Consider the following 12,970-nt stretch of genomic DNA (forward strand, 5'->3'; position numbering starts at 1 on the left):
GTTTTTAGATACTTTTTCAGCTGTAGATGGTTTACTTTTGTTTATACTTTGATTTGGATTTTTGAAACATGTAATAAGTTAACTTTATACTTTAATAATTGTTCTTTGATGGTCATTATTGATATACTTGCCTCGAATAATCAAGATGGTAGCACCTTTATATGGTAGGGTGGTCCTTGGTAAGGCATCTTGGTATATGGGGGTGTTACATTTTTATCGTAACATATAAGTTAAAACGTTGTTTTCACTAATAGTTTAGCATTTCATTGTTGAATGAACAATAGTTCATGATTATTCATTCGCTAATATACATTCAACTAACAGACTATAAATTATCGTATTATACCCTTATCACACCACTACTCAAACACGCGACTCCAAGGCCTGAGCACCCTGACACCAGCCATGTTTAACCATACCCTAACTGTCCATATAACACCCCGGCTCGGGTCGGAAGCGGTTACTCACGATAGCTCACCAGGCTATGTACATGGCTCATGGATCAACACATGTAATAACCCGGATTTTTAAAGACATAATTAAGAGATAAAAGCGGCATAACACTAAGTCATTGCTATAAAAAAATGAATCCAGCTCGTTATGGATCACTTACACATGACTAAATAATTCAGTCAAGAGATTTGATTACAAATTAAAACAACATTAAAAGTTCCTCTCAAAACCCAAAATCCCCTTGAAAGGTGTCTCCATCTAACTCGTCCTTGGTACCTGAAAAATATTTAAACAACAGTCGCTGAACAATAACAACCTAACCATTCTCTTATCATCACCTTAATCATTCAAAAGCAGGCATGCGAATTAAAATGGAATGCATAAATAAGAATCACATAAATCATACATCACATAATTTCTCTTTTCACAACATCCTTGATATTCAAATGGTACAACAGTATTACTTAAGATATTAAGAATCCATTTTAGTAATACAACAACACTTATAGAAAGTGAATACAAGGTTAAGCACATGTGAGCACAACAAGTTTCAATCATCAAACTTGTGACATTATTACCTTGATCTTCCTTTATCATGCAGTAACATTATTCACCATATAATAATTTCATCGATAAATCTAGCAGGCATCATGTGACTAAAAACTGTAGTCATTTCTTTTAAAAACATTTGTTTTCTTTACAAATAAGAACGGGATGTGACTACTAATGTAACATGCATACTCACGACTTACATCTCACCTTAAGTACGAATCTGAACATCAATCCCACTAATCATACCGATAGTAGGAGATTTACATCTCACCCCTAGTGCTCAGTAGGACCGGACAACTAAATTGACTTGGTTTAACAACCGGAATCTTGGGGAAGAACAAACAGCTAATGGATGGTCTCAGAGGTCCCATTTAAGTGACATGTCCCATACACTTCGAGGCACCAAGACAATCGCAACTGTCAAGGTCTGCACACAATCGCAACCATGAAATAATAATTGCCAAGATATCTGAAAGGTAGTAAAGCTGATCAAGCTACTACCAATATATATGCGCATATACCCACTCCACAAATTCTTAGAACACGCAGCTCTTCAGTAGCAGCTGGTCGACTACTATCCTAACAACAATCCCTCCACACGCAGCTTCGGGATGTGTTGTCCATACTTGTATAGCATAAGCTCTCTAAGCATTCTCCCGTCACGTCGATCTCTAAACCTTACCAAGGTAGCGCCCAACATGGAGCACAAAAGACTCACAGATGTCTCATGGATACGATTATACATCGATATGCGGATCATCCCGACATAACCACAATACACCGGCACTTGGTTTAGAGCTCATATTCACGGGGCATACCCAGGTAAACCAGAAGAGATACCGTGACTCAGAGGTCCCATTTGAGAGGCATAGCCAGGTTACTATTTGCTGATTTACTGATCTCAGCGGTCCCATTTAAGGGACATATCTCAGAGTGCTAGAAGCTTTTGAATAAGAAATGTAATCACACATAAGTTCATCTTGATTTATCTTTTCTGAAATCTTTAGGATTTGGCAAATCTTATTTGGAATTTCTTATTTCTAAATTCTTTATTTGAGGAAAGACATTTAGATTTTTACTATAATAAGTTTAAGTTTATGCTTCCTTTTTAAAGAGCTTATTCAATATTCCTTTTAATAAAATATGGTTATTTAATAGGATTATTTAATAAGAATACTCCAAACTATTGGAGTGCTTCTTAAAATACTCCAAAGTATATTTTAACTACCAATATACCCTACTTTTACACCCCTTCTCTTTTATTATAATAGGTGAAACTGGTACCTGCTAAACCGATTTCATCTTTTAACCCACCTCTTTCTTGTATTTTTTTCATCTATTTCATTATGTAAACACCATTAATCCTCTCTTTCTTCTCCAAAACACCAAAACTCCATTGATACTCTCCAAAACCCTCTTCTATGTTCAAGTTGATAAATAAAATTCACAAACAAAAGTGTAGCTTTGTGCAATCATGGCACCACACCATGAAGCATCTCACTCACATATTTTATGCCAATGTCTAAAAATCAAATGATACATCTTCCTAATTAAATACAAGAGACTTTCAATGAATGCTTACCCCTTAGTTTCCACTGTCCTAATTCTAGATCAATGGGTTCAACAAGGTCTTTCAACAAGGTCATCAATTATCCCCTGATGAACTCTATGCCCTGGCAGCCCTCTTTCGCTACCTTAAGACGCTTCTCGATTTTATGTTTCCCGCCTTCATTTTTAAAACGCCTATTTCCAGATGTGGGATACCAATTAATGCTGTCACTTTTACCCCATTTTGTCCCCATCATAAAAAATTCACCTCATAATGTGTGTGAGAAAGTAGTTGTAGATCTAGTGCCATGGACATGCTGGCATTCTATCTCTTCCTTACTACCTCATTGGCTCACATGTTCGCTCTCCGTGTTCATTCCACTTCCCCTTCTCACCCCGCTTCTCTATTGTCGGCGTTGTTCAATATGATACATGCCTCAAAAATGCTTTCTCCACCTACAGCTATTTCATCCCTAGTATTATGGGTTGTACCAATGCGGATTTGAGCAACCAGAATCGGGTATGGGTAGTGGTGGAAGTGGGTTTATGCGGCGAGCTATATAGGTTTGTTTATGTGATGGGCCAGTTTGAAAAGATTTGGTTTTGGTTGGGAGTGATTGTTTGGATTTGTAATAGAGTGAGAAAATAATAAAGAAATTGGAGAGTTGAGAATCCGTTAAAATGAAAGAAGAGGAACTTTTTTGAAAAAACATTACATGTTGAAAGGGAAGATCAAGAAGAAGAATATGAAGATGATTAAAAGTGGAAAAGGCGGGACCCATGCTACCATTTACCTACAACTCCAGGTTAACAAATGATCAATTCTATTTAAAGAGAATGGGGTTAAAACTTGGGTATATTGTTAGTTAAAATAATGTTTAGAGTATTTTATGAAGCACCTCCATAGTTTGGAGTATTGTTATTAAATAACCCTATTTAATAAACACTTTATGTAAACCATTTGGAAGTACTACTAAATCGTTTCAAAATATCTTTACTTTACAAATTATAGGAGTAATACTTTTATCAAATAAAATTTATAAATCAACGCAAACTTATTTTGTAATTTGGAGAAACGCTTATATCATATAAACCATTTTGGTTTTGAAAACATTATCGAATACTTTTGATTTTCAAACCTTTAAAAGAATTGTTATTAAACTTTAATATTTTATAATTTTTTTATACTTATTAATTCTAGCCTTAGCTATATTTAACGAGGAAAGTTATAATCCCCTTAAACTAGTGGTTAAAAGCTAATCTGCTTTTACTCATTTAAAAGTTAACATCTCAAAGGACCGCATACTACTTAATAAAGTAAATGCAACATCATAAGATAACATGTTCGAACATATGTCACACAACCGTAATTAAGTGTAACCCATCAAGATATTATTTAATTATATTTTCTAATCATGTTTCTAGGTGAGAAGAATAACACAACGATGAATCAATTATTCTCATATAATTTTAACATACAAGTCCAACTAAATAAATCATTTAAGGAGTACATATGTATAGTTCATGCCAATATTAAATAATTTAGCGGTCTTAATCAAATTTTAATAGCCAAACAAATTACGTAATTCCAATTTAAACATATTCACTAGGTTTGTGACCCGTGAAATTCACGGGCTTATCTGCTTTAATTTTGTTATTTTTATCGTATTGTTTATATTTGTCCGGGCAATTAGTTGAACCATTTAAAAAATATAGTCTTGAAATATATAAAATTCAGTTAGTTAACGCCTCATTTATTTGACAACTAAACTATATATTGTACTTTGGTTGTTGTTTTGGTTAATATACTAATAACATGTGGTTTAAAAAAAAAACCAAAAAATACCTTCAAATCATCAATGAGTTAAGTAATTCATGGCACCCATGTAAAACAAAATTAAATGGTTAAGGTTGTCTTTTAATTAGGTTGTATAGATTTTGTACTAAAATTTCGATGTGAAAGTTTGAAAGTCCTTTGTCATTTAGGATAAATAAAGTTAGTAAGTGAAGATGAAAGGGCAAATTAATGCATAATGTTGAATTACTTTCTCTTTTTTTTTTTTTTTCTTTTTTTGAGAATGATAAATCCCACAATGTAAGGAGCTTAAAACATAGTTATAAAGTTTAATAAATGCTAGTCTTAGTATATCATCTATATCGATTTGTCAAAAATCCTAAATTTAATTTTTTTGCATAAATGATAAAATGAGTTAAATATATAGTAGCCTACTACAAATTTCATTCCAATCTCATTATATGTTTTTTATATATACATTCGATAGATAATATGACATGTACGCATAAATATTAGATAATAATTTACATTTAGCCATTATCCATATCAATAGGATTTTTTTTTGTCTAACTTGTTAATAAGATTGAGATCTTTGCAACACATACTCAACATAATAATTTTCATTCTATGAGAGCTATTATTCAAAGGAAAAATGATGAATAAAAATGCAACACATACCCAAATAAAACATACTTTTGAAAGTTTCTGAAATCCTAAAAAACATTTATGAACCTAAAAACAATTAGTCATTCATATTCAATTCGTGTTGTCAATCTTGTAGTTAGTTTATAATATAGTATTGAGTGGAATGGATGGAGTATTTATTTATGTAATTTTAGTATTTTCTTCTTCATACAGTCCTTTTTCTCCAATGAAATATTCCTACAAAAAATAAAACAAAAAACCACTAAGTGATTAATAACAAACAAAATGGTGGAATTAGATTTATGTAATATTAATCTTATCGTTATTAATTTAAGTTTTCCCATAAATAATGAAAAAAAGAGAGCATTGAATCATAAAGATGTAAGTGTATTTACCTTTGAATAACACAACTCCACAAATCTTGATAACCCCTAAATGGAACAAAACAACATATATGAGAAGGTTAAAAATGTGAATAATACTTCATAACCAATAAAACTTAAAAATAAATAAATAAATTATTAATTTAAAACCTTAATACACTTACTTTGATGCTAATAAAATGATAAGAAAGATTATTGACACATATTTACAATTCTTTTGGCGATGGGGGCAAAAAGTTATTGGCTTATCTTGGCTCACAAATGTTTTCTTCCATCAAACATTTATAGCCAAATGAGAATGCGTTTTATGACTTTTGGCGTCTTTTTTATTATTATCAATTTAATATATACATAAATGTGTAGCAAAGTTTTATGACTTTTGAGTATTCTTTTTCATTATTAGCAAATTTAATATAGACGTAAATATAGAGTAAGGAGAAATGAAATGTAAAAGCTTTGCTTTAATCCACATTGCACGAGAATTATTTAATTAGGGAGTTATCTTACAAAACTAAAAGATGGTAGATATTCTGCCTTGTTTTTTATTTATAAAATTATATTTATAGATTTATATATGTATCCAATTAATGAAATTGAGCAAGTTTATTGCAATAAGATTTAAGAGAGAATTGCATATATAAACAGTTTAAAATTAGAAAGATGTAAATTTTTATTTGTCATTTAACCTATTCTAATTTGAAAAATTAAAAGGTCAATGTTTAATGTTAAGTATTTTATTATTTGCCCTTAATCTTTACAAATTCTTTATTATTTATCTGTTGCTTAGAATATTCTAACAATAAAATAGAAATTTAAAATTTAGTGTGAATTATTTGATTTTTAATTGTTGTTTAATTTATCTAAAAATTAAAAAGGCCAAATTTTAATATTTGTTATGCTATTTGCATTTAATATTTTAGATTTTTTTTTTATTTCACAAATTTTGTCATCCATCAACAATATATAAAACATTGAGGATATTTTTTATGACTTTTGAACATCCTTTTTCATTATTATCATCTTTAATATAGGCATAAATATGGAGCAAAGTTCATGACTTTTGAGCATTATTTTTTTCATTATTATGACATAAATATTATAATAAGTATTTGTGTTGATTAGGTTCTAAATTCTACATAAAGATAATCTTTTTTGTGAGACCGTTCTTTTGTATGACCGCAATATTTTCTCAATTTTTAAGTCACAAATGCTTCAACTATTTTTAAGTTGATCGCAAAAATTTGTAAATATTAATTTGTAGGGTAATTTAGTTACTTGTAATGGTCTCACTCAAAATAAACAGTGTTATATTAGAAATAGTAAAAGTTTCGCTGTTCATGTGGTATTTTTTTATTATAGAAAATTATTTATAATTGATATACACCTCCCCAAATAGGCTTTTACTTTTTTTTGGTAGGGCACTAACTCAATTATCATTTAATGTGTGTTTTTTTAGTAAGAATTATCCGTCAAGACGTCAATATTGTATTGTAATTTGTCACTAAAAATATATTATATAATCAAATACAAAATATAAATTAATTGTAAACATGGCTCATGGAATAAAATTTAATGTTTTATATAGTCTTTTAAACTATATTGTATAGATTGATAATATGTGTATTATGATATTGCCATGTCACATTTAATTTTGCCTTGTCACATTTGCCATGTCACATTTAATTTGCCATGTCACATTAGCCTTTTAATAGTATTGTATAGATTAGCATTACCATATCCAGTTTTGTAAAATTAAGAAGGGATAGAAGGAGGTCGCGTTACCGAAGTTAGTGAAATAAGTAAATGTGTTATTAATCCGATTTATCGATAATTAATCGTTATTAATAAAGTCACACGTTCGTCTTGAATCCGTCATTCAATAAGAGAAGTCCAAGTCCGAATCCCATTAAGCAGCCTTGCATTACAAATGGTCACGTTAAATAATCGGACCCAGCCCGAATCATTATTAATCGTATAAACATAACGGAGTTACACGTTTCCCCCAAATCAATTTGGGTTATACGTCATCTAAAAACTCACCTCCACAAACATCGTTCTATGGCAAGATCTACGACGACCGCGATGGCTAGGGACAACGGCAATAAGGAGCGGCTACAGCAACTAACAACAACCGTGTGGCGATGGTTGGAAACCGAACAAGGAGTAAGAGCCGTCAGGAAAACGGAAACAAAAGAAAGAGCGAAAGAAAAGAAAGAGAAAAAGGAAACGAAGGCTTACGACGGTGGTGGTGCTTCGATGGCAACGAGGGGGGCGGCGTGGGCACAGTTGATGGTGGCAGAGACGGAGATAACAGGTGATGCTCGAAAACAAATGAGGGAGAAGAGTAAGACAGATTAGTGTATAGAAGGATAGAAAAAGAAGGAAGGAGAGAAGGGTGGCTCACGACATAGTGCTTTTCCAACGACAAGGCGACGACGACATGGTTCGTCCTGATGGTGGCTGACCGGTGGTCTGCAATGTACTCGGTGACTGACGATGTCGACGAACGACTACGAGGGAGGTGATCTTTTGGCGTTTGACAGAGGTGGTGTGGCAGACAGTTTCTGTTTTCGAGGTGGTGTGGTGGCGTATAGTGGTGGTCTGGCTTTGCACTTGGTGGTGAAGGTGAGTGACAAAGGTTCTTTGGTGGATTCAGAGGTGGTGTTCGAGAGGGTGAGGTGCACGAGTTGTTTGATGACGGAGTCGGTCACGGTTCAGATTCAGGTAGCTATAAAACGTGGAGTAAAGTTATTTGGTTTAGTTTAGAGCAGGATTAGTATCGATTTATGGTTTATTGGAGTGGAGAGTGATGTGCAGGTTAAAGGTGGATCGTGGTGACAGAGGCGATAGGCCATTGTTTCTGTTTTCGAAACAGGGGAAAAATAGAGGAACATGAGGATGGAGCGAAGTGCAGGTCAGTGCCGCAAATGGCCGTGGTTAAGGGTGCTCATGTCTGGCTCCGAGCGCCTGCGGTAGTGAAGGCGGGTTAGAGTTAGAGGTGTCGGCGTGATTAGAGTCTTGGTATGAATCTGAGTAAGGAGGTGTAGTGTATTGTTGTATTGTGTGAGTCAGGCATGAGTGTTAGATGGTAACGGAATCAGTGCCGACTCGGATTAGGTAGCTTTCATGCAAGTAAGAGATGATGAGGCTGGTACAACGATTATTACGAGCTTGATGGTCAAGCTGATGGTAAAAGGGTAAAGGATGGTGTGGTTTATGAGGGAGACGTGAAGGTGTGAAGTGGTAGTGACAAGATTATAAGCAGAGGAAAAGATACATGTGAATGTATAGTAAGACATGTGAACTAAGACATGTTAACTATGAAGGTGTATAGTGGTAGTGATAAGACTATACACTATAGAATGAATGAGCCAAATGTTTGATACACCATAGAATGAGTGAGATAGATGTTTGGGGTGATGTGAAGGGACATTATCGAATAAGGCAACGATTGTCATCGTATTTTTATTTATGACAAGTTTTTTTTTTATTATAATTAAAATGAACGAAATCATTTATAAAAATGTGCGTTAATAAATTTAAATTGAGAACGAATTGAGATAAACATAACTTAATATAATTGGGAAATTATAAAAGTAGTCTTAATTGAATTTAAATCAAATTAATTTGTAACAGTTTAACACGGGGTGTTACAATATGGGTCATTTTAGCGCATTTTGTCCTCAATCATGCGCTTCTCGCAAACCTTTCCAGAACGTCATTCATCCTAAGACTACTCCCAGCCAAGCACCCTTAACTATGAAGTTATTTTGCATCGATAACTAGAAAAGAAAGTGCACTTTTTCTTTTTTATATGATTACTACTTTGAATCCTTTTAAGCACTAGTCAAATTTTAAGCTTATCAATGTACCTCTTCAAGAGGGTACCCCACTTGAATAACATCTTCGGTTAACACAGAGTATTACACACCCCCCACTTGGAGAACGCAACGTCTTGTTGCACCTGACAGCACCTGACAACAGTCATTCCCAGTATCCTTCCTCGCTAGATGGGTGACCCGAGTACTCTTAATCACAGGCTCACCACACGGTCGCAGGTTTGCTTTGATGACACTTGTAACATTCCGGCCTAAACCTCGAGTCGAGAGTGGCCACTCAAGATAGCTCGCCAGGCTGTGTACATGACCCACTAATTAACACGGGTCCCTTCTATCGCATTTTGTCCTCACTCATGCGCATTCCGGGAACCTTCCCAGTTGGTCATCCATCTTAACACTACTCCAAGCCAAGCACGCTTACTATGAAGTTCTTTTGCATGGATAACCAAAAAAGAAAATGTACTTTATTGATATGAGTAGTACTTTCAATCCCTTTAAACACTAGTCAGATCTCAAGCCTATTAATTGACCTCTTCAAGAGGGTATCCAACCCGAATAACGTTTTCAGTTAACACAGAGTATTAAAGTTCACTACCAATAAGGCAATAACTAGAATCACCATGTATAGTATAGAAGAAACACCTTTCAAATGATCGTAAATCTTTGGGGAACACATAGAGTTACAAATTTAGATAAAAAGATGTGCTTTACTATTTTGTGTTTTATAGTGATTCGTACTCGTACGAGTCGTGCCTAAGTGTGGTAGTTAGGTCGCGGGACATTGCGTTAGCCTAGTTCAACATGAGCATGACACTTGCAAGAGTTAATTCTGAGCAAGAAAGGCCCTTAAATTAGCACAAGGGGTCGTGTTTAATTAGCATTTTTGGAAAAATAAAGGTCGTGTAAAAGTTGACCTGATTTTTTTTTTTGACAACAATTAACTTGTATATATATAGAAAAAACAAAGATACAAAGCTAACAAACCAGGTACAAGAAAGTAAATCATCCTGTAGCTAGGCTTACAGACCAGTGACAATACATATGAAGGAAATTGCGAATAGCGTGCAGCGAGTGATGTACGTTGATTGGTATCGGCGGTGAGGAGGCCAGAACTGATGATGATTTTTTGGAGTTGGTTTGGAAGGAGACGGAAGAGGAGGAAGCAGCATGGGCCGTGAACAAAGTGATTAAGAGAGCTCTAGTAATGGCCGCAAAGGCAGTGGCAGCCCGAACAGAATGCGAAATAGTGTTGCCAGTAAATGAAGTCGATGTTGAAATAATGAACCGATCTATAGGTGTCATCTTTCGCACAAATATGTAATAGGAAACTTCAGCAGATGGGAAACTGGAAGCCTTTCCAGAGACACCTCTCTTCGCGGTGTTGAGTTTCAACTGGGTTGGCCAGAAATCAGGTAGCTGAATGTGTGATGCGACAAGATAATTAGAGAGGTGAAGAATACATGTTGGGTCTACTACACTGTTCTCACAAACAATGGACTTGCGAACCATCCAAATAGCATTAAGAATACAAAGAAACTGGAGCAAACAGCTATTAGCAGTAGTAAAAAAACGCTGAAGGTACACTATATGATCAGCCCGCCAGTGTTACAAGGAAACGCTTGGATTAGCTACTAAATTAATACCAAGCACGGACGAAAGCCACACATGTCGAGCAACGGTACATGAACGAAATAAATGCTCTAAAGACTCTGGGTAAGAGTGGCAGAAAACACAAGATGTACTAACCTGAAGACCTCGGGCTGAAAGATTAGCAAAAGAGGGAAGGATATTATGAACTATACGCCACACTAGAAGAGGTAATTTGGTTGAAGGCCAAATTTGCCAAAGTAGTTTTCATGGGAAATCAGCAAAAAAAGTGGGTGAGCAGGAGATATGTGTCTGAGACAACAAAAAATGAGTAACCTGACTTAATCGTGTATAATCCATCCTCTGTATATTTCCAGTAGAGAAAATCATCGATTCCCATATGCGGTGGTTCCATAACAATTATATCTTTAGTAGATGAGGAATCAAAAATACGAAACACAACTATTGGATTCCAATCACCAGACGAAGATAGTAGGTCAGGGAGAGAAGGTGTGGATGCGGTAAGCGAGGAACTCACTCGAGGAGGCTTCCCATTCACCCAACTACTAGCGAGAATATTGACCGAGTTACCATTACCAAGCTTCCAGGATAAAGCCGGACAGTCTGCATCAACCGAACGACAAATACCGGACCACACAAAAGAAGGCTGGGAAACCTTTGACTTAGGACCAGGAATTGGTAAATCCTTCTTATATCTAGGAACCAGAAATCTTGATAATAAACCAGAAGGGTGATTATGGATACGCCAAAAGTTCTTTATAAGAGAAGCCTGACTTAACATAGGTACAGATATAATACCAAGACCACCTTTATCTCGAGGAAGTTGCAAGGAGTCTCGAGATAACCAGTGAATGGATTTATTCGCCATGTCTTTACGCCACCAAAAAGCTGTAATCAACGAGTCAATTTTCCGACAGATTCCAAGAGGGATTGGGATAGCTGACAGCAAATACTGAATAGAGCCAAGCAGGATTGAGTTAATGATCATAAGTTTACAAGGCTGAGAAAGATGAAGGGCTGACCAAGAGATAACGCGAGTTGTCATATTATCCAGGAGGGGATGGAAAACCGAAGACTTCTTGGAAAGAAGATCAACTGGGACACCCAAATAATTTCCGAAGCAATCAGCAATCTTCATTTTGAGAATAGTAGTCATGTGTGACATGAAATCAGTTGGTGCATTGGGACTAAATTTAATAAATGATTTCTCAAGATTTATCATTTGTCCTGAGGCCAGCTCGAAGGATCGAAACGGATCCCTCAAAGTTTCAAAGGAGGTAGGAGTGGCTTTACAGCAAATAAAGGCATCATCAGCGTAGAAAAGATAGGTTAAAGGTGGAACATATCGAGAAATATTCAGGCCGTGGACCATACCCATTTGTTCTGCTTTGCGCAATTGACAGGATAAAATTTCCATACACAAGATAAACAAATAAGGGGAGAGAGGGTCACCTTGGCGCAGGCCACAAGAACATCGGAAAGAGAGGGAAGTTTCACCATTAATCAGGACACTATAAGTAACAGTCGGAATACATTCCCAGATAATGTTTTGCTAAAAAATAGGGAATCCAAATTTTTACATAACAACAATAAGAAAATGCTAGGACACCCGATCAAAAGCCTTATGCATGTCAAGCTACAGAGTAGCATAACAAGCCGTACTTTTCTTGGTCTTATTAAGATAATGCATAATCTCATGAGTAATAAGGCAACCATCTGACATAAGCTGTCCGGGGACAAATGCCTGCTGAGAATCAAAACAAGAGAAGATATAACCTGCTTAAGCCAATTGGCTAGACACTTGGATGCAAGACGATAAAGAACATTGTAGAGGCTAATAGGACGGAACTGAGAAACCAACTCTGGTTTCTCAACTTTAGGAATAAGAACAATATGAGTGTTATTCCATTCCTTGAGCATAGCTCCCGTATTTAGAAACCGGAGAAGAGCTAACGTAACAAGTTGACCAATTTGGAGCCAGTAGATCTGGAAAAACCTCGGGGTAATACCATCAGGTCCGGGAGACTTAGATCCATCTATTCCATTGAGAGCTCGTACAATATCACTTTTAGAGAAAGGGGCAGATAACAAGGCACAATCCTCCGGACTGAACACGGGAAGATTAAGGGACGAAAGCAGAGGGATGA

At 35.3% G+C, this 12,970-nt stretch overlaps 1 long non-coding RNA gene across 6 annotated transcripts; it reads right to left on the bottom strand.

Moving 5' to 3' along the window:
- Positions 1–542: 542 nt before the first annotated feature.
- On the bottom strand, positions 543–8,829 carry LOC141643130 (uncharacterized). 6 transcript variants are annotated; one of them, XR_012543646.1, is made up of 5 exons: positions 7,615–8,829; positions 7,417–7,497; positions 5,389–5,424; positions 5,027–5,230; positions 543–729 (listed from the first exon to the last, which is right to left on the bottom strand). It is a non-coding gene; the product is annotated as an uncharacterized LOC141643130 (long non-coding RNA). The 6 variants fall into 6 exon arrangements; XR_012543648.1 differs by lacking the exon at positions 5,027–5,230 and adding an exon at positions 7,159–7,291 and having other exon boundaries at positions 7,615–8,828; XR_012543647.1 differs by lacking the exon at positions 543–729 and adding an exon at positions 7,159–7,291 and having other exon boundaries at positions 4,954–5,230; positions 7,615–8,828.
- Between the last annotated feature and the right edge of the window lie 4,141 nt (positions 8,830–12,970).

This window comes from Silene latifolia, chromosome 2 (assembly GCF_048544455.1).
Source record: "Silene latifolia isolate original U9 population chromosome 2, ASM4854445v1, whole genome shotgun sequence".
Classification (NCBI taxonomy): Eukaryota; Viridiplantae; Streptophyta; class Magnoliopsida; order Caryophyllales; family Caryophyllaceae; genus Silene; species Silene latifolia.